General features: G+C 44.5%; 1 pseudogene across 1 annotated transcript; it reads right to left on the bottom strand.

Moving 5' to 3' along the window:
• Positions 1 to 2,295: 2,295 nt before the first annotated feature.
• On the bottom strand, positions 2,296 to 6,273 carry LOC125556090 (F-box/FBD/LRR-repeat protein At1g13570-like; annotated as a pseudogene). Its single transcript, XR_015604784.1, has 5 exons — positions 5,412 to 6,273; positions 4,387 to 4,530; positions 3,979 to 4,285; positions 3,755 to 3,817; positions 2,296 to 2,949 (listed from the first exon to the last, which is right to left on the bottom strand). The product of XR_015604784.1 is annotated as an F-box/FBD/LRR-repeat protein At1g13570-like (transcript).
• Between the last annotated feature and the right edge of the window lie 13,486 nt (positions 6,274 to 19,759).

Below are 19,759 nucleotides of genomic sequence, written 5' to 3'. Positions count from 1 at the left end.
TCATGCAATATGATGAAAACCCCATCTTGTTATCCTCGATGGCAACAATATAATACGTGCCTTGCTGCCCCTATTGTCACTGGGAAAGAACACCGCAAGATTGAACCCAAAGCTAAGCACTTCTCCCATTGCAAGAAAGATCAATCTAGTAGGCCAAACCAAACTGATAATTCGAAGAGACTTGCAAAGATAACTAATCATACATAAAAGAATTCAGAGAAAATTCAAATATTGTTCATAGATAAACTTGATCATAAACCCATAATTCATCGGTCTCAACAAACACACCGCAAAAAGAAGATTACATCGAATAGATCTCCACAAGAGAGGGGGAGAACTTTGTATTGAGATCCAAAAAGAGAGAAGAAGCCATCTAGCTAATAACTATGGACCCGAAGGTCTGAGGTGAACTACTCACACTTCATCGGAGAGGCTATGGTGTTGATGTAGAAGCCCTCCATGATCGATGCCCCCTCCGGCGGAGCTCCGGAACAGGCCCCAAGATGGGATCTCGTGGATACAGAAAGTTACGGCGGTGGAATTAGGGTTTTGGCTCCGTATCTGATCGTTTGGGGGTACGTAGGTATATATAGGAGGAATTAGTACGTCGTTGGAGCAAAGGGGGCCCACGAGGGTGGAGGGCGCGTCCCCTACCTCGTGGCCTCCCTGTTGGTTGCTTGACGTAGGGTCCAAGTCTCTTGGATCTTGTTCGTTCCAAAAATCACGTTCCCGAAGGTTTCATTCCATTTGGACTCCGTTTGATATTCCTTTTCTTTGAAACCCTAAAATAGGCAAAAAAAACAACAATTCTGGGCTGGGCCTCCAGTTAATAGGTTAGTCCCAAAAATAATATAAAAGTGAATAATAAAGCCCAATAATGTCCAAAACAGAAGATAATATAGCATGGAGCAATCAAAAAATATAGATACGTTGGAGACGTATCAATCTCCTTCAATTCATCCTCAGAACCATGATCATCCATGCCGCCCTCCGTTTCATTGTAGTCGAATGCGGCGAACGAGGCTTGATCAATGTCAACCGCGTTCGTGTCCAACAAGTTCACGAACTCGGTTGTTGCATTGTTTGAACCACCGCTATAGCGAACAATAACAAGTCACGAGCTATCGAGGATAATGGCGAAAAATGAAAGGAAATGGCCATGACCGAAGACGCATACCTTCCGGCCATTTCGTCAAACACCTCACTTGCGGGGGAGCGGCACCGTTGAACGGCATCGCCGGAGCACGTCCTTGCGGGGGGGGATGGAGTGAGACGATGAAGAAGGTGGCTTCTTTGTAGCCGGAATCTTCCTCCGCTTTACGCACGCGACCTTGCCGACCTTCTCCACCGCCGGCCAGGATCGCGCTGCCGCGTTGGCGCCCGGAGCGCGGACCATCGCGGTGGGGGCAGCCGGATTCTGGCCCTGCACGACCATGTTGCCCTGCCGCTTGCGGGCAGGCGCGGCGTTTTCTTGGGCGACGGCGGCAGGGCCAACATGGCCGGCAACGAGATCCGCCCCTGGGGAAGGAGCATGCGCGACCTCGACGGGGGACAGCATGGGGTCGTCCATGGCGGCGAGGGACGGTCGGGGAGGAAGCACCGGAGCGTGCGGAGGCGGGGCAATGGTGATGGAGGGTGGGGGTAGCGGGAAAGGGCGCGCGAAAATGTCCCTCCCACCAAATCTCGTTGCGGATAGGGGTTCAGCTCGGGTCGGGCTTCCAACCCATGAAGATAGAGGTTGAGGGAGAAGATTTGCCGCGCCCCGCAAAAATTTTTACGGGCTGGGGCGGGATGCGGGATCTGATCGGGCATGTTTTCCCACCCGACCCGTAATTTGGCGGTTATTTTGCGGGCCGGGACGGGATGCGGGTGTGCTAAAGTTGCTCTTAGTCAATTATGTGGAGAAGGCAGCAAGGCTGAGAAGGGCAGCGTCGCGACCAGCCGTGGCATCCTTCGCAATGCCAAGCCAGGACCTCGCCGAATACTAAGACTGACACGGCTGGTCGTGGTGTCACCGACCCAGGTGAGGCCTAGGGTTTGTAGGCACAAGCGAGAGGCCTTTTCGTTTTGAGTGTCGCTCGGATTAGACACTGCATGGGGACACCATGGACAACCTCAGCGTCACTAGTGAGGGGGATGACGCGGCTCTGCTGGAGGACGAAGAAGGCTACGAGTTGTTGGGTGCATATCGTAAGGTGGTTGGGTGCATATCGTAAGGTGCACAAGAGTAACAAGGGAAAAAACGAATATTCAAATCTGAACCCAGGCTCATCTGCTCCCGGTGAAGAGCAAATTCAAAAACAAATACTCCATGCCAAATTTCATCGTGTTTGAACAAATTTCATCGTGTTTGAACATCTGAGTAGCTCTCGGCAGAAAAAACCTGATCTAGTTGTGCAGTTTGTCGTATGGTAGCCCTCCGCCAACCACCATCTACGCGTATGGCACGCACGATTCCTGGATATCAATGATGGATAGGCGACTTAAAAACTGATATGTACTCTGTGTGAGCGTACACTTATCCACGAATCAACGATTCAGCTGAGCGTAGGTCAACACGGACTATGCTATTCTAGCACACGTACTCTTATCAATTAATTGCCACTCACAAAGTCGCTATGGTGCCGATGAGACATGAGAGCCAACCTCCATGGATCAGCTCATGCCGGGGATTGTTCAATTCCGTGAAGCCACGGTTGGTGCACCTGCCTTCCCGGCAGTGTCATTTCACTTGTGCCCCTGGGAACCATTGTTCTCCTTAACATTAGCTACATTTAAAAGGAACATTAGCTACCTCCCTGCGAGTCCGGAATGCTGGTAACTGAACATGACCCGATATTTCTGTTCTCTTCAAGTGACCCGAATGATGGAGATGAAAATGACAACATCTTAAACAGGCGAAGCAACATGAATGTCGTCTGCACATGCCCAGAAATGCACCCTATTTGCCTGCAAAAGGAGAGCAAACGGTCACTTTGTGGCCTTATCCAAATAATTACAAGATGTAAATCATATGATATCGAATGCAAGGCATCACTACAAAACCACAAAACTATATTAGAAACAATAATAATAACAATGTAGCAGCATGAGTAACACATTTTGTGAAGCATGAAGCATGAAGCTTTAACACTCAATCTGAACTCTAGCCAACCAGATGTTGGATCACTACCAAGTTTTCTTTATTTTTTGTATGCAATACACCCACATGACTTCAGAACAATGCTTTCACTGCCTATCTGTGTGTCTTGTATTCGAAATGCATGTCAAGGCACAAAAACATCACCCCAGCATAAAAGAGAGGCACAGAGACATCTAGTCCACTGTGTTCTCGTGTCATTAACAATTCCAGTTCTCTTGTAAAGAAAAAAAAAGGGAGCATGATCTGCAAAGAAAACCTTGGACAGAATATCCAGAAATCACTACAATTAACATGTAGTTTCCCTTGTTCATATCCCTTCAACTTTCAACCACAATCCTCACACTACTATCCTCATTACCCTGATCTTGTAATCTCTCCCTCCCTCCTAAGTATCAATACCATCCTCTCAGGTATAGAAAAGGGTAGTACTCCCTCCGATACAAAATAAGTGTCGTTGTTTTAGGAAAAAATTGAACTAAAACCACAACACTTATTTTGGATCGGAGGGAGTAGCATCTAATGTAAAGTGCCACAAGGGCTAACTGAAATATGAATTTAGGCCCTGATTGGATTGGCCTTTCACAGCGCCATACCCCTGTAAAATATACATACCTGATACCTCCATCGGTCGTTTCTCTTTCCAGTTGAAAATCAAGTGTGGCCGGTATTATACACCTGTAAAATAAATACAGGTGTATAAAAATACACCGATGCCAAGCGGGGCCTTACTAGGTACTCCCTCCGTAAAGAAATATAAGTAGTGATCTAAACGCTCTTATATTTCTTTACAGAGGGAGTACTCCACAAATTATCCAATAATAATACATGGTACGTACATTTGATAGCTGAAGTTTAAGGCTCCTTGTCGAAGAAAATTTGAGCATGGGGTGAAGCTCTTCTATATGTTATCAGTTCGCGCAGTGCATCCTCACTAGACTTTAAGCTTCCGTAACCAAGAGTAATAGACATCATGCGAAGAGCTGTAGCTTTAGATAAAAGAAGCTGTATAAAACACATTTCATTTGACGAACAGAGAACACCCATCAATCGCACAACTTGAAGGTTGGGACACATGTCGTCGGTCCATTGTGCATTCTGAAACTCCCCATTTGCTTCATTTTCCTCATCCGAAAAAACATCAATCTTGAAAAACAAACCAAACGTATAAATCACACGAGTAGCATGCCAACCTCCAAAACAACATATGTAGGATAAACATACAAGGCAGTGTGTTTAGTTTGTACCATTATATCAAGTTCTTCAAGGTTAGGAGCATTCCTCAACATGCAAAAGGTTGACAAAATGGTAGGCATTTCCTCAAAGTGAGTCCAGAGGGTTAAACTCTTTAAGTTGTCAAAGGTGCATGGAAGTGTTTCCAGGATATGATCCTCTGTGAACTGTACAAAACAAATGTTAAGATACAAAACTTAATGCAAATGCAAATGATAACTATTCCACCATTGATATAATTTATGCATTGCTCGTAATGCTAAAATTGCAAGAACATTTTGAACAAATTGGAAGCACTGAGTATCTCTGTTTAGAACAAAAGAATTCACACCCCTGCGGAAAATGAGCAGGCTACAAATGTTAGAAACGCTACAGTGCCTTAATAATCCGAACGTCACTATTTGATTAGAATATTATTCGGATCGCCACTTAACACGAACAACAACACAATAGAGAGTTTATTTTTACTCATCTCGTTGTGCGGAGCAGAGAAAGCATTTAAAACTATTACAAATGCTTGCTGGAAAAGGCATTTCGCACATAACGTTACAGTATGTTCTGAATGTAAGTGCACAGTCCTAGAAACACTGGGAAACAGTCACACATAAGCCAGATTAATCCCAACTCTACAGGCTCCCTAACCCTAAGAAGTGTAAAACACCACCCAGTACCCAGATTTACATATTCAACTTCTGTTGCCTGATGTTATATAAAGTTTATTTTTTACATTTATTTTTGTGTGGACCAAAATAAACATTTGAAACGGTTACAAATGATTCCCAGAAAAGGCATTTCGTACATAACATTAAAGTACTATCTTATGAATAAGTGCACAGTTATTGAATAAATGAATAGGAAGGGGAACATAGTTGCATATAAGCCAGATTCATCCCAACTCCACAGGATCCCTGCCCCCTTCGATGTGTGAAACAACTTACGAGGCACAAACCCAGGACCCAGATTTACAGATTATACCCCCTATTGCCTAGTATCTATCAGCTCGGTTAGTTATCTATTTCGAGTGACAGCAATTACCGACAATCGATATAAGAGGTAGAAAGAAAAGTACAGATGGGTAGCACTTATTTAGAGTGAGCTTCCGAGCTTGAGCAAGCCCAGCAAGAAGTCCTCCGAAATCACTAAAGTTATCACAGTATTCCAAATTGATGGTGGCTTCGTGGAGATTTGGTAGCTCGGCGACTTGCCAGCCATGATTATCATTGGAAACGATAGTTAGGCTCCGGAGATTGGCCCCCCCCCAATCACCCAACCGGGCAAGGCCTCGCTGCGTGTATCGACATAGGAAAGAGTCAGGGTATCAAGCAAGGGTGACGCGTTGATAATTGCCTCCAGTTGGATCTCCCCATTCGGAGGGAATTTGACGACCATGAGTTTGAGCTGCTTGAGCACGGGGAAGCCAGTGAATTCCACGGGGAGAGGAGGTATCGAGCACAAGTGCAGCTCCAGGCACACGAGACTCGTGCATAAGAAGACAGAAGAATGAATGGCCAAGCCTTGGGCCTGGAGGTCGATGGACCTGACGCCGCGGTTGCACAGGGCGATGAGCCAGTCGTCGACGCGGCGGACGGAGTGCTTGTCGAGGGAATGGATGGAGAAATTCGAGATGTTGCCGGGGTAGCGAAGGAGAACGCTGTCGACGGCCACCGCGGGTATGCCACCCTTGCCGATGAGGCCGAGGGAGAGGCAGGGGAGGTCCACCCAACGGCGGCGCCAGGCGCGAGAGAGCGCGGAGGTGCGGACGGCGTCGCGGAGGCCGAGGCGGGTGAGGATGCTGTCGAGCAGGGGCGGCGGCAGGGAGGTCAGCAGGTCCGCCGCCGGCTCGCTCGACCGCGCGCGGCGGCGCGAGGGCGCCATGTCAGTTTTGGGCTCTGGGGTTATGATTTCCCCTCACACTTCACACGATGGGGGAGAATCTCTACTTCTAATGGAGCAGTGGGTAGTCTTCGCCGGTCAATTTTTGTCCCATCACTTTTGTTTGATTTTTTTCGTAGGTTATTTCTACTTCTAATGGAGCAGTTGGTAGTCTCCGCCGGTCAATTTTCGTCCCATCACTTTCGTCCGGGTTTTTTCGTAGGTTAATCTTGGTAGATTTTTTTCGGTACCGTCCACCAACTCCTCTCCGTTGGTTTTACGAAAATTAGCCAGGCGTTCGCACCCTCGTGCCCTCGATGCAATTGCCCGCACGAGTCGTCGCCGAAAAAAGACGCAGTCGATCCCTTCTCCCACCTTCCTGCCAGGACCTGCCGCCGCCGCCCTGCCCCGCCCCCGCCTCCGATTCCAACCGACGCCATCCGCCCCTCGCGTCGGCCGCCACCAGCGCGGCTCCACCCTGTCTCCCCCATTGATCCCCAGCACCTCCTCGCCGTCCCCCCCTGCGCGCGCCCCTGTGGCTAACCCTAGCCACCAACTCGTGTTGCGGGCACCGAGGATGGGAGAGGGGCGATCGCGTCGTTGATGGGGTGGACCTGCTGGGGCATCGCGGATCCGACCAATCTCTCGATCCTATCCTTCCCCGATCTTTTTCCTAGGTCGTGGCTGTGGGATGACGCCGTCGCCACCGCCACCAACGCGGAACCAGGCTTCCCAGCCTCCAGCATCCAACCTCAGAGGCCGCCATCGCTGAACCACAGGTCAGCGAGTGGTTGTGGGTCGACACCGCCACTGCCGCTGCCGACGCGGAACCCCGGGGCAGGGCGTGGTCGCGTTGTGGGCAGCATGAGCGGCCTTGCCTCTCCCCCGTCAGTATGTCCTCAGCAGCAATTCGTGACCTCCTCCTGACAGATCCAAGGCCGTGGCCTTTGGGGTCCAAGTCACTGTGCGCCATGAGCCCTCAAGCAGCGCGTGTGTGGCCACTGCATCAAGCAACGACCTCCATCACTATCGTAAGTTTGTTTTTTCTTCACGTGCTTAAGTCTGAAAGCATTCTACTATATTTAGGGCATGTACGGTTGTACGAGTAAAGCTATTGTATATATGCCACCATAGAACTATCGGCCTTTTCATGTCAATACGAAAGGGCTTTGCACTATGTGTGTTCTTGTTGTACATCAACGAGAATAGCAAGTATAGCAGCGAAAACAATGGCAAAAATAAGGAGCGACATTCTTCTTATTTCAAAGAAAGGCATCGAGTTGATTCATGTGAGTTTTTGGAACTAAAGCATCATACAATGATAGGTAGCAGTAAGATACTTGACCCATGTGAAGCTGAAAGTGTTTTCTTATATCGAACGTATGATAATCTAATTATATTCACAAGTAATTTCTTTATGACCAGGAAGAATTACTATGAGGATTATGTTTTGAGGTAGTATTTGCTAAGCTTATTCACGTACTTTTGTGCTAAGAAGTTTGCATAATGGCATGTTTTCTTCCAATTGTAGGGAAATCCTCTTGATGAATGAAACAAATGGTGAAGAAAGTTGTAATTTCAATCAAAGGACCAGGTTGTGCTGAGGTAGTGGTGTGGTCCCGATGATGACGGCGAGGTTGACCTAATGATAAGCTTGGGAGTTATTATTCTGTTTAGCGTCTATTGCGGCGTCGGTGAGAATCCATTAGCCTTCCTCCTCTCCTCGCTGCCCCATCTAACTATCATTCTTAGTCCTTTTACAGTTGTTGTCATAAATAAAATTGGTTGGCTCTCTTAGCTGAAAACTGAACCACACTCAATAGATGGATGAATGAATGAAACTGCCCCTTACTATGCTAGCGCTCATTTCTCACGGACGCCAATTTGAGCTTTTCTTTCTCCGCAGCTTGCAACGACCATCCAGGACGTGCACCCTTGAATCCGACGATGAAGCCATATGCGTAAGTTGACTGCATCCATGAATCAAATATCTACAGTGCATGGTACTGCATTATTGTCCCTGGACACCGTATAAGTAATAATTCTCTAGGATTGTTGCCCTGGCCAACAATGGGTGACACTTCTAGGTTAGATGACCTACTCGTGTCTTGAGTTAAGGCCTCATGTATTTAGTTACTATCATGGTTGAACCAACTAAAAGGCCTCCCAAATGCAAAGAGAATGCACCTCCTCTTGATTAGCTCAAGAAAACCTGCATCGACTTCATGTATTTCTTGATGTATTTATATACTTGCCGAATGGGCAAATGCTCCAACGACCAAGTCCCTGGACAGATCAATTTTAATGATTCACATTGGAGATTAGCTTCTTTGTTCCTAAGTTTTGTTTAGGATTTTTTCCTGAATAATTAAAAGCATTTTTAAGACTTCAATTGACTCGCTGAAAATTGTGGTGAATCTAAGATTTCATTCAGAAGTATTATTCTTGCAAGCTTTGCTAATTCTTACTCTGTATATGGCGCCTGAGATTCTTTGTAGCTGGCCATGTAGGAAAAATGTGAAGGCTGTCAAGAAGGTATGTCTCCCCTTCAGAAGACATGGTCCTCTTCAAAAAAATATTGTATTACTATGTAAATGAAGTTATCTTAAACGCTTTGTGTGGAGTAAGGTGCCATTGCACTTCAGAATTTTTAATTTATTTAACATTGTCAGGCAAGTAAATATGTCATGATCACAGGTCGTAGGCTATGTGCTATACATATGCCATTCCTTGAAACTGAAAATTGGATCAGCACAATTTGGAATCTTTTCATAAACTACATTATGCATTTAATTGTTTTCAGGAACAATAAATTTACTCAGTCAATGTGAAAATGAACATTGATTTTTTTTGTCCCTCGAAGGAGATGAGGTTTAATATTTGCTTACATGACCAGGAACATTAGGAGATGTTTAAATGAGTAATTAAATAAGAAGAGTTTATCCGGAAAGATGATACCTATCTTACCTGTATAAAAATGATGGCTATATCCACAGTATTGCTCTTATTCCCTTCTTTTGATGTAGACATCAGCTCATTTTCTTATCAAGATTAGAAGCTTATCAATCAATGAAAATTCTGAATTGTTCCTGAAGCACATGCTTGTTTGGCCAATCAGGAAATTAAGAACTTTGCTTCCTCCCCGTACAAACCCTAGCCCTCTGATCTAATCTGAATGGCCCCTTCTCCGTCGCTGCCACCGGCAAGCAGTGCGTACTGCACGCACCAGTTGTAGCTCACCGGCAGCCAAACGTGCATATAAATCACCTAGCCTCCAGACGTTAACCTTATTTGTTCATGCTTGTAAGTCAGGCCATCAGTGTTCGTGCATATAAATCAGGATCCCAGATTTTCCAGTGACTGCTCTCTCATGTATTGCTATTTCCATATGGCAGAGTAATTAGCATTTCTATCTCCCTCCTTAACTGAGTTTGTGAGTGATTTCAGCTCCATGAAGAACATAAGAACTCATTGGTATATATGGGCCCCCAGTCTACTTATTGTAGATGTCTGATCCTCTGCATTTCCTTCGTTGGCTTTGAATTCTTAATGCAGATGTTTTGCTTCTTCTTCAGTCATACATACCTCAAGTTTGATATTGCTTACTTATTTAACAAATATCTAAGCATGTCCATATCTTCAGACGCAAGCTATATACTCTAATTGCGGAGATTTTCTTTCTTTCTTAATCTCTTAAATAAGTTGGACCAGCTGTATATCTCTTTTTACATCACGATTTGTTTTTCATGTTGGAGTAGATATTGGCCCACTGATAATACTAATATTGGTCCATTGAAGGTACTAATTTCAGAAAGATCATATGGATGCATACCAGTATCAACTATTAAGGGAGCAAAGTAATTACTTGTCATTCCTTATTGTTGTGAAAGTTCATATTTGTTTGCTATATAGATGCTCTTCATAGACTAATTGTGGTTTAAAAATTCAAAATCCTTTGTATCTCTTTGTTATTATTTGGTTCAGTACCTGCTATGTTCCTATGGCTGGCTGCCCTTAAGTAGTTAAAAATAACGATGGCTCTTCTACATTATTGATTGTCTGATGTCTTTGCAGGTGAGAAATAGATGATGGGAGAACGGGGAAGATATAAATGCCTTGATTGAATAAATAAATGGAGCATTCATGGAGCTTCACTAACGGATAACATCACACTGTCGCCTGAAATTGCAGTAGTGTATACACCCAGGGTATGTATATGGAACTAGCTACGTGAGTCATGTACTCATGTTTGAAATATATTATTTCCTGATGAAGGTGCCATAGCTTTGGCTGGACGTAAGAACATGCTTGGAGGTGATTGGTAATTTAAAATTAATCTTTGTTGCAACATAGCTTCTGGCCAGGAATTATTGGGACATTTTTACCAAGTAATTAATTTTTTTTCTTTGAGCTGCAGTTTGTTAACCAACTAGATGCACCATTTTTAACAAACCCCTTACTGACCATTTTCTTTGCATTCTCGTGCGGATTTTTACACGCCCGTTTTCTGTAGCAGGCGCTTACATGCCCATGTCAGAGTTAATGGAGGATGAAGTGTGACCGTACTAACTCCTTGTGTGTACAATGACGTGTGTCAGTACTGTCTCCCTGACCGGCTCCTTTGGCTCTCCCTGTGCGGCAGCGGCTCAATCTCCGCGGTGCCGTCGGGGAGGAGGGGCTGGGGAGGCCGTGTCTGATGCGCTCTCGCTACTCATCGACCTTGCTGTTACTACCTCATCGTTGAAGCCATGGGTGCCCTCTAATTTTCCCTTTGGAGTGTTCAATGCAAACTGCAAAAGTAGAGCTGGTTGGCTGGCTAATCAGCTTAGCTGTTGATTTGATCAGGGGATAGCATATGAAGTGAGTAAACGGAAAGAACGTGAGCGTCCAAGGAGGAACTGCAAATGCTCTATTTTAGTCAAAGCATGGGAATGTGCCCAAGGGAAAGGTCAGCTCTTGCAATATCATTTTCATGATACAGTGATCAAGTTTCTAAACAATCCTTGCAGACATGCCTTCCAATAGTATTTTATTCCATGGTCCATATTTGTATGTCATTTCCATGATACAATGATTTACTTTTTAGTTGTATATGCCTCCAAATTTGCTTCACATGTAACCATTGTAGAGGATAGTATAATGTGATATTCTGATGCCCTCACTAGCAGTATGTGATTTCTTGACATTTTTCTAGCAATTTCACTTTAGTTTTATTCTTTACTTTTAGGTATTTGTGTGATTGATCAGAACTACATACATAACAATGCAATGACACAATATAATTGGGCATTTTCAAGGCTAGCACATGGAGCGGCAAAAGGGAGGAGGAGCTACCACGGAGGCTAGGTAACTCGAGGATGTTCTAGAATTAGTGTAGAATAAGCCTGACTCTACAAGAAAATACATCGGATAATTAGGAAACAAGGCACTGACAAAAAACAAAAAAATACAGAGACCAAATACTTGAGGGGCTGCAACTCTGCAAGATTGAAATTAACGAAAAGCTAAGCCTTTTATTGTTTAGATAAACAAACAGCTAAGTCAGTTGAGGAGTGATCTCCGCAGCTCCCAGGTCACTAGAGGAGTCAAAGATTGTCCGCTGAAAGACGGACAAGTGATCATGTTTTATCATTGTTTGAAAGGAGTAGTGGACGCGGATGTATGTATATTTTTCGTTCAAAGTAATGGAAGTGCAAATTTGTATATACTTTACTGGCATTATTTAGTGGATTTTATCATATTTAATAAATTGGATTTTATACTGTGTTCTAATGGTGCTTCAGATATATTGTTACAAAAGAAATAAGAAAGTACCAGGAAAAAATTAGCAAACAATATGCATGTCTAGCATAGTAACCGAGGTGTAGCATATCTGCATGTGTTGTATATGTGGTGCAGTTTGGTCATGTAGAGAGAAAGGAAGACATGAGGAAAAGTACCGTCTTTCTTGCAAGATGCAAATGGACGAGGAGAATGCAAGCACGTTTGCTATTCGTTAGTTGCTTGAAATCAATTGTAGCGCAAGTCAATTTCTAGAGATAAATAGATGAGGGGTAGAGTACCGAGCTTGAGATGGGAAGGCCACGGTTGGCCCCGACACATCCTGATGAGGGATCATCAAGAACGAGCTGGAGCAGGCGATGAAGTGGCTGACCACAACGTCACAAGTGGAGACGAGGTGGAGGCCTGATTGTTTCGGGTGTCGGGTGGGTTGTTGGCGTCGGAGAAGAAGTGTGTGTGTGTGTGTGTGTGTGTGTGTGTGTGAGTGTTGGCGGGGGGGGGGGGGGGGGAGGGAGGGTAGATGGATGTGCTCTGGTGTGGCATCAACAAGACGGAGTTGTCGGCTAGGGCGGGGCAGCACATGGTTTGGGTGGGTTTGAGGAGGGTTCACGTGAGCAAGGAAGAAAGAAAGAAAGAAGAAGATTGCTTCAAAATCAAGTGACGATTTAGAAATTATCACATAACTTCATCGATGAAATTATTATGCTGGAACCGTGTTTGGTGGTTGCTACGACCCGTGAACACGAGAGGCCTGATGGTGACCACAACTGGGCAATGTTGTGAATGGTGAAGCGGATGCTGGAACCAACAAACGATTTTGCTAGAACCGGCTACTACTTGAGCCAGGTTGTGGAATGTTGGAACCTTCGCCGATGAAATTGCCAGCGTAGACATTTCTGGATGCTCGAACTGGCAAAGGATTTTGCTGCATCCACGTCGCGACCGCGGGTGAAGGAGCTGCCACCACTACCGACGGTGTTGCGACAATGGAACAGAGCTACAATCATCATCGACAATTCTATGGCGGCGAGGGGAGGGAGCGTTTTCTCATGTGCGTGCTGCAACAACTTCATTGGCATTTTTCATATCTGAAATGGCCAACATGACGTAACCGGAAGGGAGGAAGAGGGAAGAGTTGCGGCAGCGATGAGGGTGGCAAGGTGCGACCTACGACGAGGTCGGTGGCTGGTGAGGGTGGCTCATGAGGGGCCATGACCCACACTGGACGCGTGCATGAGAGGAGCGTTGTTGACGTTGTGTGGGAGACGTCTCGCGATGGGAGGAGAGGGTGAAAAAGGGTGGATCGCAACCGTTTGGATGTGCTTGATCTAACGGCTAGTATGCGTGCTTGAACAATAGTACTCCCTCTGTTTCTAAATATAAGTCCTTTTTAGAGATTTCAATACAAACTACATACAGATGTATATAGACATATTTTAGAGTGTAGATTCACTCATTTTGTTCCGTATCTAATCCCTTATTGGAATATTTAAAAAGACTTATATTTAGGAATACGGAGGAAGTACTTATGGGAGTAATGTAGGATGAAGTGAAACATGAAGGACATGGCATCGTGGCAGAGCTAGCTGAGGGATGTGAGAGGCGATGTTGAGGCCGACGGCGGAATAAATGGCCAAATGGGGTTCCTTAGCGCTAGCAAGGCTAATGGATTCCGTGGAGCAATGCAATGCTGCAGTAACAACGTATTGGGTTTCATTTTCTGATGGAGAAGAACTGAACGGCGTGTGCATAATTTGTTTGCTCATTCATTTAATCCTTCCTTATTCCACTCAACTCAGATTCATTTACTTTTGCACTTACTCATAGTTTGATGGATCGAGAAATTTAATGAAATTAATTGCAATGAGGAATATCATATATCCGTAAATCACATTTTTTTTTCAGTAAAACATGATCATGATGAACCAAAATGATTTTTAAAATGCCCGTGACAACGCACTGGCATTCTACTAGTATCAGCAGTTCAGCACTTTCGGGCGTAGTTTAAAAAGCCGAACCCATAATATAAGGCCGTCCATTCAGGTTTTTGCCGGTTGGACCGCAGGTTCATCGATTTGATTGTCGGTTTTAAGTAATAAGATAATATATAATATCAATAAATGCACCAATCAATCAATACATAAAAAATGTTTAATCGGAGATGGCCGTCGGGCATCCTCGTCCTCCTGCTCGGCTGCTCCTAGTCCGGACTCTGGAATGGAGGGAGGCAACCAGAGTGAAGACTAGTCGATTTGACTGGAGCGGAGCGAGATTGAAGTTGACGGATCAGGCCGGACATGGAGCTGCGGTTCATGTCGGTGTGGAAGAATCGACCTGTGCACAACGTGGAACTCGTGAGCCAGAAGATCCAGGAGCGCGCCTGTCACCTCTTCGTCGTGGGGCGAGAATTCTCTGAACCCGCCGCCGCCAGCTTGGTGGCATGTGCGGGCAGCCCAGTTGCATAACCCAAACGATCACCTTTCAGTCTGTGATCTGTATTTCTTGTCTAAACTTTAAGGTGGATTTCAGTGCATCGCCAACGAGGCCGCTTTGGCTTGCGAGCTGCTGACACGTGGGGCTGAAGCCACCGACGTGGAGATCAAACTATGCAACTGCATCCGCCAGTGCGCGCTGAGTCTTATGTACATGACAGGGCCGCGTTCCGATGCCTCCGCTGCTGCTATGGTGGTATGTGCGTGCCCTGCCAATTTGCCAACAAAAAGATTTAAACTTGTACTAGCATTCAATCTTTTGTGCTAACCATCAGGATGGTTTCAAGGGTGTTGCCAAGGAGGCCAGAAGGATGTGTGAGTGGATGAGGAATGCAAACCAACTGTATGCTTTCCAAGGTTACTCTGAAATCCACAAGATGGGTCACTGCGATGAGATCCGGATTCCCACCTTTCATCTTTTCAAGTATATACTTACAGGGTATGAGATACATCATTTTCTTGTTGGGTTATCATTATGTCATGATTTTTTTAGGCAATTCACAAGTTCTTCAATGGTCACAAACATAGTGAAGTGATTAATATGATCATTGTGTTGTAACATCCCCAGGGAAAAAGAACCGTTTGTGCTTATGGATTTTGTAAAGAAGAGGGACAAGACACAAGCATAAGAGTCTGCAGGAACATCAAAGAACTATTTGTCACAGGTAACATAGCTCAATTATTGTTCTTTCTCTCATAGAACTCATCAGTCCTCGCTGAGTACCTATTATTGTTTATTAAACTCGAACCTGGCGAATGCCAACTTGAGAAACGAAGACCCCAAGGCCGTTGTAGTCAAGATTTTCAAAAGCGTAGCTGGGAGGATCATGAGGTTTATTTTATATGTAGGTAACTTGTTTTCTCCGAAACTTTTCTTAGCTAGTATTATCTCCATTTGGTTGGAAGCTCAGGACAAAATTCATACAAGAGATACATTGGCAAAAGAGGCAGCACCTTCTGATGTGTTGTATGTATGTGGTACTTCAAATTCAGAGATGAAAGGCTTCCCCCCTCTCTCTTGCTACTTGATCTATCCGAGCCATACTGCACTATGGTCCCAGTTTCCTTCCGATTCTTTTGAATGGTTCCAAGTCATAGTGCTAAGTAATTGCCTGTGTTATACGCCTTGTGGATGGAGGTTTCCCTTTTAAGATCATATCCTTGATGTGGCTGGCCTTGTGATCATCCCAGCAGTCCAGCACTGTAATGAACTTCCCGATGATATATGTGATTTCTTTTTAGATCACTTGATTCAGAAAAAACGAAGGGCGTAGGCCGATCACTTGATTCAGAAAAGACAGAGAAAAACAGAAGGATGACAAGGCAGATATTTTTAGATCCCATCGCTATTATGTTCTTCGCAATTGTGTAGCATTTAATCTGCATTAGAGATCAAACGTGTCAGTAAACCACAAGGAACATTGTTACGGCCTAAATAGAACATATACAGGTATTAACAGCAGCAACTTGCTATGTACAGCGGGCCTAAGTATAACTAAGGGCGTTATATTCTTAACAAGAACGAGAGAGGGATTTGAATAAAGTGACAAACTCACCTTGGATATGATTCCTTCCTTGCAGTTAGTACAAACGTGCCGTAGCTGACATTCTTACTTGGATTCAAAATCACAAGGAGAATGAAATGGCCGCCCGGTGGCTCGAGAGAAGAAGATGAAGCCCACAGTCACAAAAGCACACAACAATGTTCTACCACGCAGAAGTAATGTTACAGAAAATGATTGTACAAACCAAATCTACAAACTTTTCATGCAACACTAGTTGCAAAGTGGCTGGGTTTTTTCTCACAGACCATGGTAACGGCATATAAAGGAAAATAAAATGGAAAACCTTGCGTTCCCTGGGACCCAAACCCAGGCCCTTAGGGGATGTGTCCTTTCCCTGTAGTGAGACAACTCGAAAATTTTAGAGTCATCTTCTTCTTTTGTGTGTCTTCAAACCTTTGAAAAGCAAAATAAAAATAAAGTGAGGAACCTAAAAAAGTCAAAAAGAAAAGTGAAAGTGAGAAAGATGAGCATCATGGGGCAAGTATCCTGCCTACACTGGAGCATCAACCGGTTTGATATGCTAGAATGCATCCCATCCATCTTTTACCACCACTGACCACTACTAGAACGTTCACTCATTTACCATCCATCCACATCCCCGTTGTCTTGCAGTTTTCGGGGTCTTGCATATCTCTTAAAATACTATGATGCGATATCCTGAAATATTGTGCCGCAAACCATGAAAACTAATGTGTTGTGATCTCTTCTAATATCTTGTATCTTCTAGTAATTCACATCATTTTTCTACGATTGCCTGCTGGATTGGTGTCGGTGATGAAATGATAGATAACCTGTGTAAATTCTTGGATACAATCTTGCGTGGTTTGTCATTGGCACATGTTATTATTAAGTCATTGGTGTGTCGTTGCTGTTGTGAGTACACGTGCAATGATATGGTATCTAAAAGGTTGTCACAGATTTTTGCTAGAATTTTACTATTTCTTGTGAATTCGTTGCGTTGAAAAGTCACCTTTGGGCGCGCCATGTTGCATTGCTATTGCTTGGTGCGGGCCCATTCTTGAGCGGTAAATATGTTTTTATTTGCAACGTCAAAGGCTTGGTAATTATGATCGTCCTTCGTCGATGACCATGTTTTACGGTGGCTTGAGCAACACTTTCTTCCGCTGCATCGAGGGTGGCACTCGGTGCGCCGATGAATTTAGCTTTCTCTTGTTCGTGATGATCGGGTTGACGTGGGAGATCGAGACAATGGGCTCGTTTGCAACACAGCCGACGGGAGGGGACAATCACCACTGCTGTCGCGGAACCGACCGGACGCGACGACCGGGATCTACCAGGCCCCTACTGACCCGGCCGGACCCAAAAGGATCCAGACAGCCCCTGCCTCCACGCTGCAACTCGCCGGCCGACGAAGCTGCCACCGCCAGCAGATCCCTGCCTCCTTGCCACCACCACCAGGGAGCAGCACCACGCGAGTCGACCTGCCCCAACCCAGATGGAGCCCGAAAGGGCCCAAATATGGGCCGCGCGGGCGCCGTTGGCTACTAGTACCACTGCGCAGCCGCATCAAGGACATCCGAGGCCCGCGGGATCTCCGCCACCGGCCGAGAAGCACCGCCGCCAACAGGAGGCCCCCGCGCCCCCTACCGCGCGCAGGGAAAGACTACCCTATAATCGCCAGCATCACGGGCAAGGGCCCGGCGGACCACGCCGGCGGTGGTGGCAGGGGAGAATGGCCGGGAGGGGATGGAGGAGAGGGAGCCGGGGATGTTCGCCCATCGCTCCCGCGGGTGTGTGTGTGTGTGTGTGCGTGTGTGTGTGGTGGGGGTGGGGGTGGGGGTTACGTGTGTGTGGTGTTTGGGGGCGGATTTTTTTTTGAAATTATGATGATTTTTGTAGCAAATTCGGAAACTATACACCCTAATATAGAAAAATCAAAAGTATCACCCTGTCGGTCTCTTGTTGGCCGAAGAGATACTTTTCGGCCTACCATTGGCCGAAGAGGGACTTTTCGGCCAACCGCCGGCCAAAAAGGACTTTTCGGCCAACAGTTGGCCAAAGAGTCCCTCTTCGGCCAACATCGGCTCTACTGTTTTAGAAAATTCATATCAATTAGGATTTTTAGTATTTTAATTTGATTATTTTTGCTTTAGATTAGAAATTTTATGAAGTTTCTGTAGATATCAAGTTTGACTAGATTTGAAAATTTGAATTTGAATTTTTATGAATTTGCTCAAATCACTAGATTGCGTATAATTTGAGCTAGGAGTATTCTTTTTAGATTATTCTTTTTGCTACTGGTTCTACGTGACTTTGTTTATCAGTAGTAATTAATTTGATGAATTTTAGGATTATTTAAAATTAGGTTTTCATGAAAACAGTCCCGTTTTAGTGTTTTATAGGTTTTGTGCTATTTATTTTAATTTTAATTTCACAAAAACAATTCTTTGCCTCAATTTTCTCCTGCCATTTTCTTTCCCGTCATTTTATTTGCCGCCATTCTTTCCTTCTATTTTCTCCCGCCATTTTATTTCCTGCCATTCTCTCCCGCTTTCCTGCTATTTTCTTTCCCGCCATTCTCTCCCGCCATCTTCTTTCCCGCCATCTTCTTTCTCGCCATCTTCACTTCTCAACTTATAAAATGAGCCTCATGTTGTCCACGACCGTAGATAACATCGTCTGACACGGTCTGTGTCTCCTGCGTCGGTGCTGTTGGTAGAGTCTGAAACACAGTCTGAGAGAAGTCATAGGTGTTTGCAGCTTCGTTATCATCACCGGAGAGTGTTTCACACTTATGACTTCTCTCACACAGTGTTTTACACTCCACATGAAGGCATCATAGTCATCCTCCGTCCATGCAGCACTCCTTAGTGTGGCGGGAGAGAATGGCAGAAAAGAAAATGGCGGCAAAGAAGATGGCGGGAAAGAAAATGGAGGGAAAAACATTGCGGAAAAGTATTTTTTTCATGTATAAAACGGCAATGGTTGTATAGGATTTATAAGGAACTTTCAAATATAAACTCCTATGAAGCTCAAAACAAGTTTTCTAGGAGGATAAAAGAAATAAAATACAAAAAAATATTACAAATAAAATAGCTACTGATAACTAAACAGAAACAAAAAGAATATGTCAAAAAAACTAAAGAAAACAATTAAAATTAAAAGAAATGACATAAAACACTAAAACATAACAGTTTTCATAAAAACCTAATTTTAAATAATTATAAAATTCACCAATGAATTACTACTGGTAAACAAAGTCACAAAGAACCAGTAGCAAAAAGAATCATCTGAAAAAATACTCCTAGCTCAAATTATAGGCAATCTAGTGATTTGAGCAAATTCACAAAAATTCAAATTCAAATTTTCAAATCTAGTCAAACTTGATATGTATAGAAACTTCATAAAATTTCTAATCTAATGCAAAAAGAATCAAATTAAAATACTAAAAAGCCTAATTGATATGAATTTTCTAAAACAGTAGAGCAGGTGTTGGCCGAAGAGGGACTCTTTGGCCAACTGTTGGCCGAAAAGTCCTTTTTGCCAGCAGTTGGCCAAAAAGTGTCTCTTCGGCCAACATGAGGCCGACATGGTAATACTTTTGATTTTTCTGCATTAGGGTGTATAGTTTTTGAATTTGCTATAAAAATCATCATAGTTTCAAAAAAAAAAAATCCTTAGAGGCGAGCGAGCAAACGGGGGTGACGTGTTCCTCC

Source organism: Triticum urartu, chromosome 5A (assembly GCF_056163025.1).
Source record: "Triticum urartu cultivar PI428250 chromosome 5A, HENAU_Tu73, whole genome shotgun sequence".
NCBI lineage: Eukaryota > Viridiplantae > Streptophyta > Magnoliopsida > Poales > Poaceae > Triticum > Triticum urartu.
The sequence above is the reverse complement of the archived record's forward strand: the minus strand, read 5'-3'. Positions and strand labels throughout refer to the sequence as shown.